The sequence below is a fragment of the Glycine soja genome, chromosome 7 (genome assembly GCF_004193775.1).
Source record: "Glycine soja cultivar W05 chromosome 7, ASM419377v2, whole genome shotgun sequence".
Classification (NCBI taxonomy): domain Eukaryota; kingdom Viridiplantae; phylum Streptophyta; class Magnoliopsida; order Fabales; family Fabaceae; genus Glycine; species Glycine soja.
In genome coordinates, this window is record NC_041008.1 from 19,030,094 (window position 1) to 19,044,640 (window position 14,547).

The 14,547-nt window shown below is 37.6% G+C and overlaps 1 long non-coding RNA gene and 1 pseudogene across 2 annotated transcripts; both read right to left on the reverse strand.

Moving 5' to 3' along the window:
- Positions 1-283: 283 nt before the first annotated feature.
- LOC114419109 lies at positions 284-2,500 on the reverse strand (annotated as a pseudogene). The gene has a single exon (XR_003668167.1). The product of XR_003668167.1 is annotated as a lectin-domain containing receptor kinase VI.3-like (transcript).
- A 2,099-nt stretch (positions 2,501-4,599) lies between these two features.
- LOC114419452 lies at positions 4,600-5,054 on the reverse strand. The gene is made up of 3 exons (XR_003668259.1): positions 4,924-5,054; positions 4,747-4,851; positions 4,600-4,669 (listed from the first exon to the last, which is right to left on the reverse strand). It is a non-coding gene; the product is annotated as an uncharacterized LOC114419452 (long non-coding RNA).
- Between the last annotated feature and the right edge of the window lie 9,493 nt (positions 5,055-14,547).

A 14,547-nucleotide genomic window follows, 5' to 3' on the forward strand; every position in this document is an offset into this window, starting at 1 on the left:
ATTTACATCTTTAGTAACTTGCTTTATATATTAGCATATTGCCAGCAAAATTGCAATAAGAAGATATTCTTTCCGCCGATGTACAATCACATTCAAATTATATATTTATATATATATTCAGCCTTATGTTTTTTATGTTTTGTTCGTTCTTCCTTAACTGTTAAGTTTATAAGTTTATGGCGCCTGAATAATTAAAGTGCAGTTTATATTTAATTTAATTTAAAATAAAGCTGAACCTACTTAAATCATATCCACCCCTAAATATAACGTGTTAATGGATTAATTAGGAAAGCATTGTTATTATTATCAAATAAAAGAATTACACTAGAACTATATATGTGGATATATTTAGAGAGAAATATACATTAAAGTGTAAAATGTTACTATATGATTATTTGCTGCCTACCAGCATCTATGGACTTAGTACTCATGCTAATGGATGACAAATACCCTAATGTTTCAACAGTTCCCATAGAATACGTAACTTCTAAGAAACCTGAACTCAATCTACTGCTCCCAGAAACACCATGTCCCCAATCAACAATATCAGGAAGAGGTTCATCAAAGTTCAAGTACCTTGTAACTTGTTTCATGGTAGGTCTATAATCTGCTCTATGCTGAGTGCAAAGTAAACCCAATTTCAGAACCAACTCAATTTCTTCCTCATCATAAAGTGAATCAAGCTTAGGATCAACCACCTCAAGAATTTGACCCAAGTGGTACTTCTCAATAACCCACTCCACCAAGAAAAACTGATCCGAATCAAGAGGCCTCTTACCTGTGGCAACTTCAAGGAGCACAACCCCAAATGCATACACATCTGTGCTTGTGGAAGCCTTTCCTGTGCGAGTTAACTCTGGTGCAATGTAACCAATAGTGCCAACCACACTTGTTGTGTGTGACAATTGACCATGGTTATAGAGCCTCGCCAGTCCAAAGTCACCTAAACGTGCATTCAAGTGTGCATCTATCAAAATGTTGCTAGTTTTCACATCTCTATGGATCACGACTTGCTCCCACTCTTCATGCAAATATAATAGTCCAGCACTAATGCCTTTGAGAATGTTGAATCTTTGCCCCCAATTCAAAACAAAGTTGTTGTTGTTGGGTTTATATAGGACATAATCAAGGCTACCATTCGGGATGAAATCATAGACCAAGAGTAGATCATTCTTTTTGTTGCACCAACCTTGAAGGTTCACCAAATTCTTGTGCCTCAACCTTCCCAAGCTTTCAATCTCAGCAGCAAATTCCCTCATTCCATGGAAAGGGCTTCTCACAATCCTCTTGACAGCAACCTCAGCTCCCGTGGAAGGCAACACACCTTTGTACACAGCACCAAAGCCTCCAACTCCAATGAGATGGCTCTCTATGAACCCCTTTGTGGCTAAGTGAAGATCTTTGTACCTAAACCTGTGAGGACAATCCATCTCCCAGTCCTCAAGAACCTCAAAGTCCATATAATATCTCCTATAACATGTTATACAAAACAGAATACACAAGAGGCAAAAAGTCGAAGCAGACAAGACGCCAATTGCAATATTGACCCAAGGAAATGATGTCGGTTCTTTCTCTTTTGGTGGTGGATTTGGAAGGTTGGAAATTTTCAGTTGAGGGGCAACACCATTCACTGCAAAACTCCACCCTAGAAGATAGTGAGAGCTTGTTTCCTGGCCTGTTGATGCTGAGAAACCAACATACATGCTTTCCTCCATAACATTGTAAAGATCAATGATATGATTCTTTATAATTGGTTTGCTTGGCTTTGGTTTTGACAAAGGAGCTATTGTTACATTCAGAGTTTTGTTTTCACCATCATATTCTATCCAAGCTTGGACAGCATCAACCTTGGCCATTCTAAAATCTTCCTTTACCTTATCAGTGCCCTCTTTAATGTATGCAGCTGGTTCAGTAATATTTGAGTCCATGCCATTGATGTTTACCCCAACATGGTTTCCTTCAGTGTCTGAGTCATCTTTGTAACCATTCATTGTGTCAAACTCAACTGCAAAGATGTGGTTTGACTCATTCCCATCATTGGTGGAGTTAACAAGGCCAAGATAATGGCCAGCCTCAGCCCCAGGAAACTGTGTTGAGGGTGCTATGGTGAAGGCAAGGCCAAAGCCACCAGAACCAGAACTTGGGGACACAATTGAGAAAACAAAATTGGTGCTGAAGGAATAAGCATAGGGTTAGTTTGTGTTGTTAAGCATTTGGAAGGGTGTGGCATAGAATGCATGGCCTACAATATTGGTTGATCTGTTGGTGAGTTTAAGTAAACGGCTGGTTTTGATGATGGAAGATCCTTCAAGATTGAGTTCACTGTTTTCATCATCGAATCCTTCAAAAATCACAGCCTTGGAGGCAATAACTTGGGGTAAGAGAGAGAGAAATAGGAGGAAGACAAATACAAGAGTTGGAGAAGCCATAATAAGAGGCTTAGAGAATAAAGATATGCTAAGAGGTATAGGCATTGGTTGATGATAGCAAGTGAATCAATTGTGGGGGCCTTTAACTACGGAACGGGTCAAAGCCAAAGAACATGCAAGGAAAGTCTTTTATACAAACATGTGAATGTGAGTCAGGCAAATTATCAAACAAGTGTAAACGGCAAAGAAATTATTTTCAGATTTTCTAGAAAAATATCTTCACATTTTTTTTTACAAAAGTTAGATAAAGTATTTTTAGTATTGCTTTTATAGTTAAAATTAGAGTTTTGATCACTTAGATAAAGTATTTTTTAATGCAAACTTTTATAACGCAAATTAGTGAAGTAAAACTCTAATTTTAATTTTAAAATGGTACTAAAAGCACTTTTTATTATATTTTTACACGGACCTTAGTCTTATGCCTCATTTTTATAATAAAAAGTAGGATAAACATCTAATTAAATTCTTATACATGTGACAGATTCTCAATTTGATTTCTATATGTAAAACTTATTAAATTGGTTCCTATTTGAGCAAATATTACCAGTTTAATCCCTATCATCTGGACGCTATCTCTAACGATTATGTATATGTTGATTGTTAGCCCCATTCAAACTCTTATTAATTTGATTCCCATATATGTAATGTCTTCTTAATTTGTTTTTATACTTAAAATTTTTTATGAATTTCAATTAAAAATAACTAATATGTCCTTTAAGAAAAAACTAATATGTTAAATGGGTAGTATATTTTTTTCCAGCATTTCTCGAATCTTGATAAGTATTCTATTTTCTCTAAGACTAGGAGCGCGCACACTTTTCAACACTGAATAATGGAATGGCTCATATTACTTTGAAGTTTGAATGCTGACATTCCAATGTCCTTGGACAGAAGTAAACTATCTTCCTTTGACCCAACTTTCGCGATAAAAAAAAAATGCAAGGGTTTGAATTTTCTCAGCTTCTAGGCTTAAATGTCCCACCATTAGAAAGTGATGAAGCTCATCACAAAAAAGAGATGACAGCACAAACGATTTGGTATAAAATCTTCGATCGGCAAGTTGATTTATTTTGCGTGATGGAATAAGACCGCAAGCTGTATGCTTCTTATTTCTTTGGCTTTTGATGTGATTTTGAAATAGCCAAGTGATGACACCATTCAATTATTAATTTGCAATTTCACATTAAGGGACCACATCCGAAAAAGATAAGAAGGACCCTAAGGAGTAATTAATTAAAGACAACCCCACAATCCCACACGCACCAATTTTTCATTTTGATGGGAATTTACACAAGCACATGAATTGACAAAACTGTTTTCTTAGAAAATGAAGAGAAGGTTACAAAATGAAAAGGACCCACGCGTGGGAAGACCGCCATATTGTTTGCCAGTTTGGGAAGCTTAATTAGTATGCTGCCATATATATCTACGGTGGAAGTTCTCACTATTAGAAAATACACTTTTAACATCGGTTATTTACGACATTTTACATTAATTTTAAAATCAATGTTAAAAATATTGATGTTGAATGTATTATTATTAAAATCGGTTTTGAAAAACCTATGTTAACATAAAAAAGCTAACATCAGTTTTCTCAATAATCGATGTTATATATAAAGAACTACAGTAAAATAAGTATATACATGATGAATGTAGACATCGATTTTCTAGAAAAACCGATGTTAACTAATAGATTAACATCGGTTTTTTTTATAGAAAACCAATGTCAACGGTCATCATGTATACACTTATTTTGTTGTAGTTAGTTATATATAACATCATTTATTTATAAATAACCAATGTTAGCTCTGAGCTCTAACTCAGAGATAATATTGTGCCCACTGGATCCGAAGCGCCTTTAATCTCTCTGGCTCCAATGGTCTAGGATTGTTAAAATATTGCATGATGAAATAAATGATAATAAATTAATAATGTAATACAAATTATAAAAAAATTGAATTTGTTTGAAATAAACGTACCGTTTCCCAATTATTCCTGAAACTTCCTAAAATGATGGTGGACATCCAGTGCATGACATAATAGTCACACTCAGTGCTTCCTTTTTGTCGATTACACTAAATATATAATGAAATTTGGGTATTAATTAAACAATTAGTGTACAGACACATAAGAAGTATATATAAGTGGAAGTTTTATGTAAATGACGTACCTTGATGACAATTCACCTAGCAGGAGTCTTTGATTTAGGTTATGGAGCATCATCAAGACCTTTTAAAGCACTGTTCCAGACGAGTAACAATTAAAAACTGGTGTTGTTGAGGTATTTGAATGCAAATGTATTGAAAAGAACACTGACCTGTTAATTATCCCTTTAAGTTAGTTGTCTAGCCTGTTATGCAATAAACAAAACCTGACAACTAGGTGTTCCTTGGGCACAATGACCACCATCTGCCAGTGTCCGCTGCGGTGGAGACGAATATGGGTTAGTATATTAGTAAACATTAATTAAATTCAGTTATTTTGTGTGACTTACTCATTCAGGTAGGCTCCAAGGTAGACATCGCGTTTTGAACTCTGCATTCAACTCTTATGTAACTCTGAATGGATTGTGGCTCGAGGAATCCATACAGATCAGAATTCCCCGCTCGCATACTTGTTTCAGTCAGATGCCTGTTTATGTTAAGTCAAAGTTAAATATTTATGAATTGAAAGCAATAACTTAGGTAATTAAAAGTAATCTAAAATGACTTACAGAATCCACAATTGTAACGCTGATATGCTGAGATATTGACCACCATATGCGATTTAGGAGAGGTCTTCGTGCTTTATGTAGAGCGGAAAGTCTGGATTAAAGACCCCGAACACGGTGGCATCCCATGTAACCTGGTAAGGCCTCAAGAAAAGCTCTGAGATAGTCAATGCCATCAGATAAAGCAGATCATCGATCTCCGGATTCGGCTTTTGAGGTGGTTTTGCCGGAGACACAGTTGTCTATTCATGAAACAAAGTTAAATGGCCTAATTTGAGGCACGCTAAATGAATTAATTCAAAAAGAAGAAATATATAGTAAGAGTAAAGTACCTGTTGTGATAAAGGCTTGACCAGATGTGTCGGCCAAGCAAGGAAGGTGTGAATTGACTGTCCCACTAAGGAAACCTCATCAGTGGGTACAGGAACGGGAGCATCTGGATCTTTAACCTCCTCCACACCCATTTTTACTTGGCCAGGCAACAAAGGAGTGTTATGAACAACAGTGGATCCCTCATAAAGCCTTCCCAGGGCAACCAGGTGGGCAGGATTTGCTTCGATGTACAAGCCGCACCTGTCTGAGCCACCCGTCTCATGATCGTTTATTGAGGAATCAACACAACTCTCCTTTGTGCTTACTCGAGGACCTGAGGGACCAACCAGAGGCTTCAGAGGCAGTGCAAGTTCCTGAGATTGCATCTGGGACTGAAACTGGGACTACATCTAACTGAACAATGCCATGAGCTGCCGAGTCACTTTCTTTGTGATCGACTCCTCTAATTGGTCCCTGATTTGTTGGGTCAGCTGTTGCAATTCTTCAGGAGGCAGCAAGGAAGAGCTGCGAGACGTCCATGGAGCTGATCTGAAGTATTGCCTGATGGTGACACCGGCTCCAGCAGCACAGACACGTCCAGGGTGTTCTGGACATCCAATAGCAGCGGTGAGAACATCTTGACGTCCATGGGGGACGAAGGATCCATGTGACGCCTGCTCCTCAAAGGAATCCTGCATAGAAAAGACACATTTGTACATGGCATTCACAAAATCAAGAAATATAATTCTAATCGTTAGTTGAAAATGACTTACGATCTTATCAGCGATTTCCTTTGCGGCCTCAATCGTCATCTCCCCTGTTTTCTTGGTGCGGACCATCTTCCACTTCACGTGGCGTCTGACGGGGGATGGAGGGTCGATGATGTCATCAACACTTCCTGACTGTGCAGCTTCCTCCAGCTTCTTCTTGGTCTTTTCAGCCAAGAGCTTCTGCTCTAAATATTCATAACCCCCACGAGACAAAACGTGGGGGGCAGTGTTCTGTTTCTGGATGGCCTGCGCCTTTTTCCGCACATCCTACAAAAATAAAACAATAATCTTTCAAATTGCTAGAATGAATTATAACAAGTTAATGTTTTTTGAAAAACAACTTAAATGGAAAGGTACATACCTCCCAAGAAGGGTCTCTGAGTTTGGAAAAATTGGGTCCATTTTTCCTTGCTTATGTCGTATTTCTCACAGACAGTGTCGTCCACATCGTCCTGTTCGGCTGCAAGGGCTCATTTCCTTGTGAGGTCTGATTTAAACTGTCTCTATCTTTCATCGACAGTCTTAAGTAACTTCTTTTTTGTCATACTGTCAGAAGCCTCTGGGATTTCAAATTCTACCTGACAATAACAAATAAGGTTTATTTGTTACAATAATGTATTTTTTGGCTATTAATTAAAGTACATCAAATAAGAAAAGAAAAATACCTGAATATCCTCCCAAATCAAGTCCTTCAGAGCAGTAGGGACCTCCTTCTAGTTCCTGTACGTGACGTCCACCTTATCACACGCCACAACCCCCAAATATGCTCTTAATTTCTTCCTATGGGGACCGTCGGCCTTGCCGGTAGCAGGATCAACATGGACCACTGGTCTCTCAACACCAGGTGATCTAGTAGACAACTATCGTAGACGTGTGGCTTTGCGTGTCCACTTCATGGCAGACGGTGAAGCTGATTCGTCTGAAGAAGGAGAAGGAGGAGGCGAGCCAGGTGGAGAAGCCATGATCCTTTATACAAAAAAAAAAAACCAAGGTTAATAAACATTACAAAAAATAACTATATGAATTATGTAGATCAATCTAGCAAAAATCAAATATATAAATAGAAAATTACATTAGACGATGTTAATTAATTCTCCTTCATCATGATCATTACAATTAGCATGAACGTCGTTAGCTTCTTCTTCTTCGACAACATTAGGAGTGATTTGTGTGGACAAAAAACAAACATAGGTGTCCATGTATGAATCATCATCTTCTACATTAACACCAATTGTTTTGCCCTGTAGAACCACGCACCACCTTTCATCACAAGGGTCTTGCACATAAAATACTTGTCTAGCTTGTTTTGCCATGATGAAATGGTCATTGTGGTAACCAAGTTTCTTTAGTTCTACCAACGTAAATCCTATATCATCGGTGCGCACACCGATGTTGCTGTCAACCCATTTACAATTGAAAACACAAACAGTAAATTTCACATAGTTAAGCTCCCAAATTTCATTAATGAACCCACCAAAGTAAGGGATGGAAGCTACATAGGGATTGGCATCATGCACACTTGTGAAGTATTGAGATTCAGCCCTTGGGGTGACCCCGCTGTTCTGCATTGTACTTTTGTTGTCTTGTGCTTTTGTGTAAAATGAATACTCGTTTATGTCGTATCCTTGCCAAGTTATAACATTTCTTTTAGGCCCATCTGCTAGCTTTCTTAATGTTTCTGAAGCATTTTCATCTGCAAAGATTGTATCTTTAAACAATCACAGAAAGTCTTGTTATGCTTTTTCAACACCCAATTCTTTGACATTTTTGGATTATTCTGTTTGACTAAAGCTTCATGCTTAAGTATGTAAGGCAAAACTTCATTATTGTTGTTCAATACATACAAGTGAGCTTGTAACAAATCTTCTAGACTTAGAGTGATCACGTGTAGTCCTCTTGAACCCTTACCGCCCATTATGTCATTATGTTGAGACTCAGGAAGGCCAACAGGTATAGCCTTCTCAATGTATTCTGAACAAAATTCAATGGCTTCTTCTGCAATGTACCTCTTAATAATAGATGCTTCTGGACGATATAGATTCTTTGTATACCCTTTTAAGATCTTCATGTATCGCTCAACTGGGTACATCCACCGCAAATAAACAGGACCACAACATTCGATTTCTCTGACCAGATGCATAATCAAGTGAATCATGATGTCAAAGAAAGCAGGGGGGAAATACATCTCCAACTGGCACAGTATAATTGCGGCCTCAATTTCCAGTTCATCAAACTTGACAGGATCAACGACTTTGCTACATATGGCATGGAAGAAAAAGCACAGGCGAGTTATGGCTAACCTGACTTTGTTTGGCAAGATGTCTCGTATAGCCACGGCTAAAAATTGTTGCATCAACACGTGACAATCATGAGACTTTAACCCTACAAGCTTAAGCTCCTTCAACTGCACAAGGCTCTTAATATCTGAAGAGTATCCTTGTAGAACCTTCACCCGACGAAGACACTGACAAAAACTTATCTTTTCCTTTTTGGACAAAGTATGACAAGCTGGGGGCAAGTAAATTTTCTTCCCATCAGACCTTGGTTGCAACTGTGATCGTATCCCCATCTCAGCTAGATCTTGACGGGTATTCAAGCCATCCTTTGTCTTGCCTTAAATGTTAAGGAGCGTCCCAATCACACTATCACATACATTTTTCTCCACATGCATAACATCAATACAATGTCTAACGTCTAGATCAAACCAATAGGGAAGATCAAAGAAAATGGACCTCTTCTTCCATATGCAAGTCTTACTTTTATCCTTCTTTTAGGTCTTTCCAAATACAGTATTCAGGTGTTGAACCCGTTGGTATACATGCTCACCAGTCAACGATATCAGTGCAATATCGTGCTTTTGACTTCCATTAAAAGCTTTTTTTAGTCGTTTGTAAGGATGATCAGGTGTTAGAAAACGGCGATGCCTATTGTAGATTGTTTTTCTTTCATGTTTTAGTTGTATGTAGCTTATGTTTTCTTCACAGATGGGGCATACATGATGACCCTTAACACTATAATCGCTGAGATTCCCATATGCTGGAAAGTCATTAATGGTACAAAAAAGCGTCACACGCATTTCAAATATCTCCTTGTGAAACGCATCAAACACTAAAACCCCCTCGTCCCGTAACTTTCCAGGTCTTAAATCAACGGACTTAGATAAACATCAATGTCATTTCCTGAATGTCTTAGGCCTGATATCATCATACACAACATCATGTATTTTCGCTTCATGCACAACCAAGGAGGCAAGTTGTAAATTACTAGAAAAACTGACCATGAACTGTGTTGAGTGCTTAAGGTGCCATATGGATTCATTCCATCACTGGCTAGTCCAAGTCTAAGATTTCTTGGCTCTTTCCTGAAATCCGGATACAAACCATCAATCTTCTTCCACTGTGAGCAATCAGTTGGATGATGGACCATTCCATCAGAAATCCTTCCATTTTCATGCCATGTAAGGTCTTTTGCATCGTCCTCGTTAGCAAAAAGACGCTTAAACCTTGGAATGATTGGAAGATACCACAAAACCTTCGCTGGAGGGCCCTTCTTTGAGTTTTCATCAGAACTGCTTTCCTCTTCATCCTTCACTTTGTACCGTGAAGTCCCACAGATAGGGCATTTGGACATTTCTTGGAATTCATGCCTGTATAGTATACAATCATTGGGGCAAGCATGAATCTTCTGATACTTCATACCCATCGGATACAATATCTTTTTCGCCTTATAGTAATTTTTAGGCAGTGTGTTGTCCTCTGGAAGCAGATTGTGCACTACCTCAAGCAATGAGGTAAAACTTTTGTCACTCCCCCCACACCTGGCCTTCACATTAACTAGACTTAACACCACAGACAACAGGGTTAAGGAATTCTTACACCACGTATATAAAGGCTTCTTTGAATCATTCTACAATCCTTCATACACAGGGGTGTATGCTTGCTGAAAAGACTATTGTCCAAGGTCACGAATCATGTCCTCCAAGCGATCTCCCATTTCTACATCAAACAGTTCAGATTGGGACCCACTCTGCATGTCTATCACTTCACCATGCCATATCCACGTCGTGTAATTCTTCTTAATTCCATCACACAATAAATGCTCCCATATGTCGTCCAGTAGTTGTCGTCTTCCGTTCAAACAGTTGATGCAAGAACAATAATATTTTCCTTTTTCATTCGGTCAACCTCTTTTTGAAGAAAATTGCAAGAACTGCTCGATGCCATCCTCATATTCTTGGCTCATGCGACTTTGATTCATCCAACTTCGATCCATCTAAGCAATTCCATGCATGAAAATCTCACTTTTTTATTTATAGGTGTGGCCCTATCCCATTTAGGAAGATTGTCTTTTATGTTAGCTTCATACGTCAGGTTTAGCATTATTTTGAATAATTTGACTAAATTTCGGCAGCATTTCGCATTGGTCTCCAAGTACATGACATGACATCGGTGAAATTAATTTCCCGATTATCAAGTATGCACTTAGAGAACAACTTGAAATGCATTGTACCAAAATTTCATCAAATTAATCAAAATAATAATAACCTTAACGAATGAATCTAACATAAAAATACCAATCTCCCCAAACTGTCCAAACAGACAATTCAAGACTAAATACAATGACTAATGCAAACTGTCCACAAGAATCATTGCATTCAGCCTCAAACGGGAATCTAAGGTTCACTCAACATGAACAAAAGTTGTTTATATAGCAAATTACATTGATGACGTACAAGAACATACAAAATCTAAATGTCGATTACAGACAAATATCGACATCAACAGTTGTTTGTATAGTATATTACATTCATGACATACAAGAACATACAAAATGTAAATTTTGATTACAGACAAATATCGACATCAACAGTTGTTTATGTAACTAATTTGGAATTCTGGGTTTCGGGGGTGCTTATGCTTTATTATTGTAGTTGGGTATGTGTCTTCTTTTGTGAATATGTTAGAGGTATGACAGATTCATTTTATCTGTGATTCATTGTTATCTGAGGCTTTTGGATTGGAGAGGGATGGTCTTCAACCAACAGTCTTGTTTGGCCATTGTTGATTCCATGGAGTTTGTTGAGTCAAACCCTCTCTTCCAAAACCCCAAATCCATGTCTTATTTTATGCTTCTCCTCCAACTTGGTGTGGGATTGGCGTTTGGAGGGCTGATTTGTAAGGACAAGTCTGGTTGTGCTTGGAATAGCTCCTAACAGACATGCTTTATCCTTATAAAGTTATAATAATACAAGCAAAAGCAAGATGCTAACCAAGATCGGATGTTAGGATCCAACAAGGTATGAGACTAGTCCCACATTAGAAGTATGGGATTCTAGTGTGGGTAGTAAAAGAGAAATCTCTCCCACTGGTAGTGAGAAGGTGGTCTCCAAAGACTCTTTTGGCAACTAATAGGTTCATTTGTGAGATTTGCAACAAGGGATTTCAAAGATACGAGCTGCAGGCTTAATAGTAGAACTAAATCAATCATTCGGTCTCTACTGTTGGCATATCAAAGGACAAACTAAATCTTGGTTACGATTCCACCATATCTTCACCTTAACTATTTATTGTCCATAATGGCAGAAGCATAAGCAAATATACAATAACAAGCCACAATCGAATGTTCTCAACAAATCAATTCAGTTTAACATTTATGCACATTCAAGACAACAAAACTACCATAAACAAAACCTATAAAAACATACAGTGACAATTGGGATTTGTTGGCTTACCTGTATCTGTTCTTTATTTCCAGCAGTAATGTTTGATATAGTCCAACAAGCGTCTTTCTTAATGCTTTTTTTATGATTATTTGTCAACAGGTTCAAAAGGCAGGGGAGTACACCATGATTGATAATACACTAATGGAACAAAAAAAAAGTTCACCAGAATTAGGAGATTCTTAGGATAATGATGCATATGCACAGAACAGAAGGATAGAGGAAAAGAAAACACAATGAAGCAGACAATATGAATTCCTATTGTAGAGGCAAGGACTATTATACTAACAAGGTTCATGAATTTGAGGTGAGAAAAAGGCCACTTGAGGCATTAGCAGATACGGGACTAAATGGAGAGTACAATTTGAAGGAGTTAATGAGATTGGTAAGCTTAGGAGCTGCATGCACCCATTCTGACCCAAAATTAAGACCAAGCACTACATAGATAGTAAGCATTATTGATGGCAATGACAAATTAATCATGGGAGAGAACATGGACAGCAACCAAAATTGGAGAGAAAGAAATGCTTGCTTTAGTTATTGACATGTAATGAAGCTGAAAAAGGTGCCAGGTCAGAGTCTAAATGAGATAAATTAGTTGCAGCATGTGAAGGAAGCCAATTTCGTTATGTGTCACCTGATGCTATCACAATTCTTAGCTTCCACCATTGGTAACATTGTGGATTCTGAGTCCCTATGTCAATATCTACTGCAGCTGGGCCAGGTATATGCATGAAATGCCTTTGCCACGAGAAGAGAATGTGGAGCCAAAGACTAGGACATACTGAAGGCAGTGGAGCCAATTTCTATAGGTGTAGGTGTTTTGCCTAACAGTGATGGAGATAATGGTGAAGTCATGTGCATAAGGGCTAGGTTTCAGAGAATTGTTAGGTCCAGAGACTCTGAAGCTTTCTACATGATGAATCTTGATAGCAATGGAGCACCTGAGCTCAATATTTACTTGCTTAGAGTCTAGTACTGTTGCTGCCACTACCAGCCCCCTACAGTCATCTGTTTAGTCATCCTATACTACTTGTTTAGCTCCTTAATCATGAACAATGGTGACCTAGTTCTCTTAAGTTTTTTTCTTTTTTTCCCCCTCTTCTTTCAGGAGGAAGGAGAAGTGGGGTTTTTGTTATTTATTTATTTACTTATTTATTGGGTTTAGGATAGGTGGGTAGGGTAAAGGCAGAGGGCGAGAAATTTAATTGTGGGTAACCTATACTTTATAGGGTGATGGTGATGATGGTGTGGGTGGGTTATGAAAGGTGTATGTGTATAGTTTCCTTTTCTAAAACCTATAATCAGTGGATGAGATGGAGGTTAAGTAAAAAACATCATTGTCTTCCCATTCTTCTTTATTTGGATTTATTAGCTTTTGCAACTTCCTTGCACCATGTTGTTTTATTTGATTCCACTGGATGGGTTGCCTTTTTTGTACTATTCTCCCTCACGCTCTCTTTTTTCTCATTTATTTTTCTTATTTGCTTGATGATTATTAATTCAGTCCCCCATATTTAAGTGTTGCTTGAACTTTTAATGTCTAAATTTTCAGCTACACTAGTCGATCTAAACATGTTCATATATCTAGGTTGGGTTGCAACAAACCAAAGTAGTAATAGATTCATAGAAAATGTTTCCTAACTAAAATAGAAATGAAAAAGAGACCAAGCTTACCTCAAATCCAAACAGTGACAATGGCACTGAGATCTAAAACAATGGTGCAGAGACTTGAAGCTCTCCTCGTACCTCGATCAGGTCACCACCAAATGTACCTAGGGTTAACCGAAACAACATAGACCTAGATTGTCTAAGCTATTTTATAATGGGCAGCTATAGTTACAATGATGATGAAATGAACTATAGAAAAAAAAGTATAAAATACAGAAGAATAAAAAAAGAATTAAGGGCAGAACTCAAAAGCTTTTAGCCATGCTGGTTCGAATTTAATCAATGAATCAATCATGTCACTGAAATTTGGAACATAAATGAACTTCTCCCTTACTATCATTCTCTTTCTCTATTTTTTCTCTCTCTCTAGCTGCCTTGTTATGTTCTATATCTATCTGCATATACAAATGATACTCTATTTTTACTTCATGGTGAATAATTAACCTACCTAGGTCTAGAATGAGGGACTGAAAGTTCCAAGAGAAGAGTTTGAATCCAGAGAATATCAGTTGTGGCAGCAACTAAACTTCTATATTTTGCTGCAGGGGCCACTTCTATATCAGTTGTGGCTTTGTATCTATTGATATTGCCATCAGAATTAATAATGATCAAGCAAAAAAGAGAAAAGATGTTATTTCATATACATTGACCTAAAGATTGATCTACTAACCCGTGTGCTTAAGGACCATATACACTACATTGGTTAAAAGCAAATGTTGCATAGTGGTTAAAACTTGCTTCTTGTAGCCTAAACCAGTTTAGCATCTTGTTCTCAAATTACTGGTTTCATAACTATGCTACTGACTTGTGTAGCATAATGGTTAAAACTTGCTTTTTATAGCCTAAACCAGTTTAAGCATCCTATTTTCAAATTACTGGTTTCAATTTTCTACACAAGCTACATACAAAAATTCTTAGGATCACTTCACAAACAAA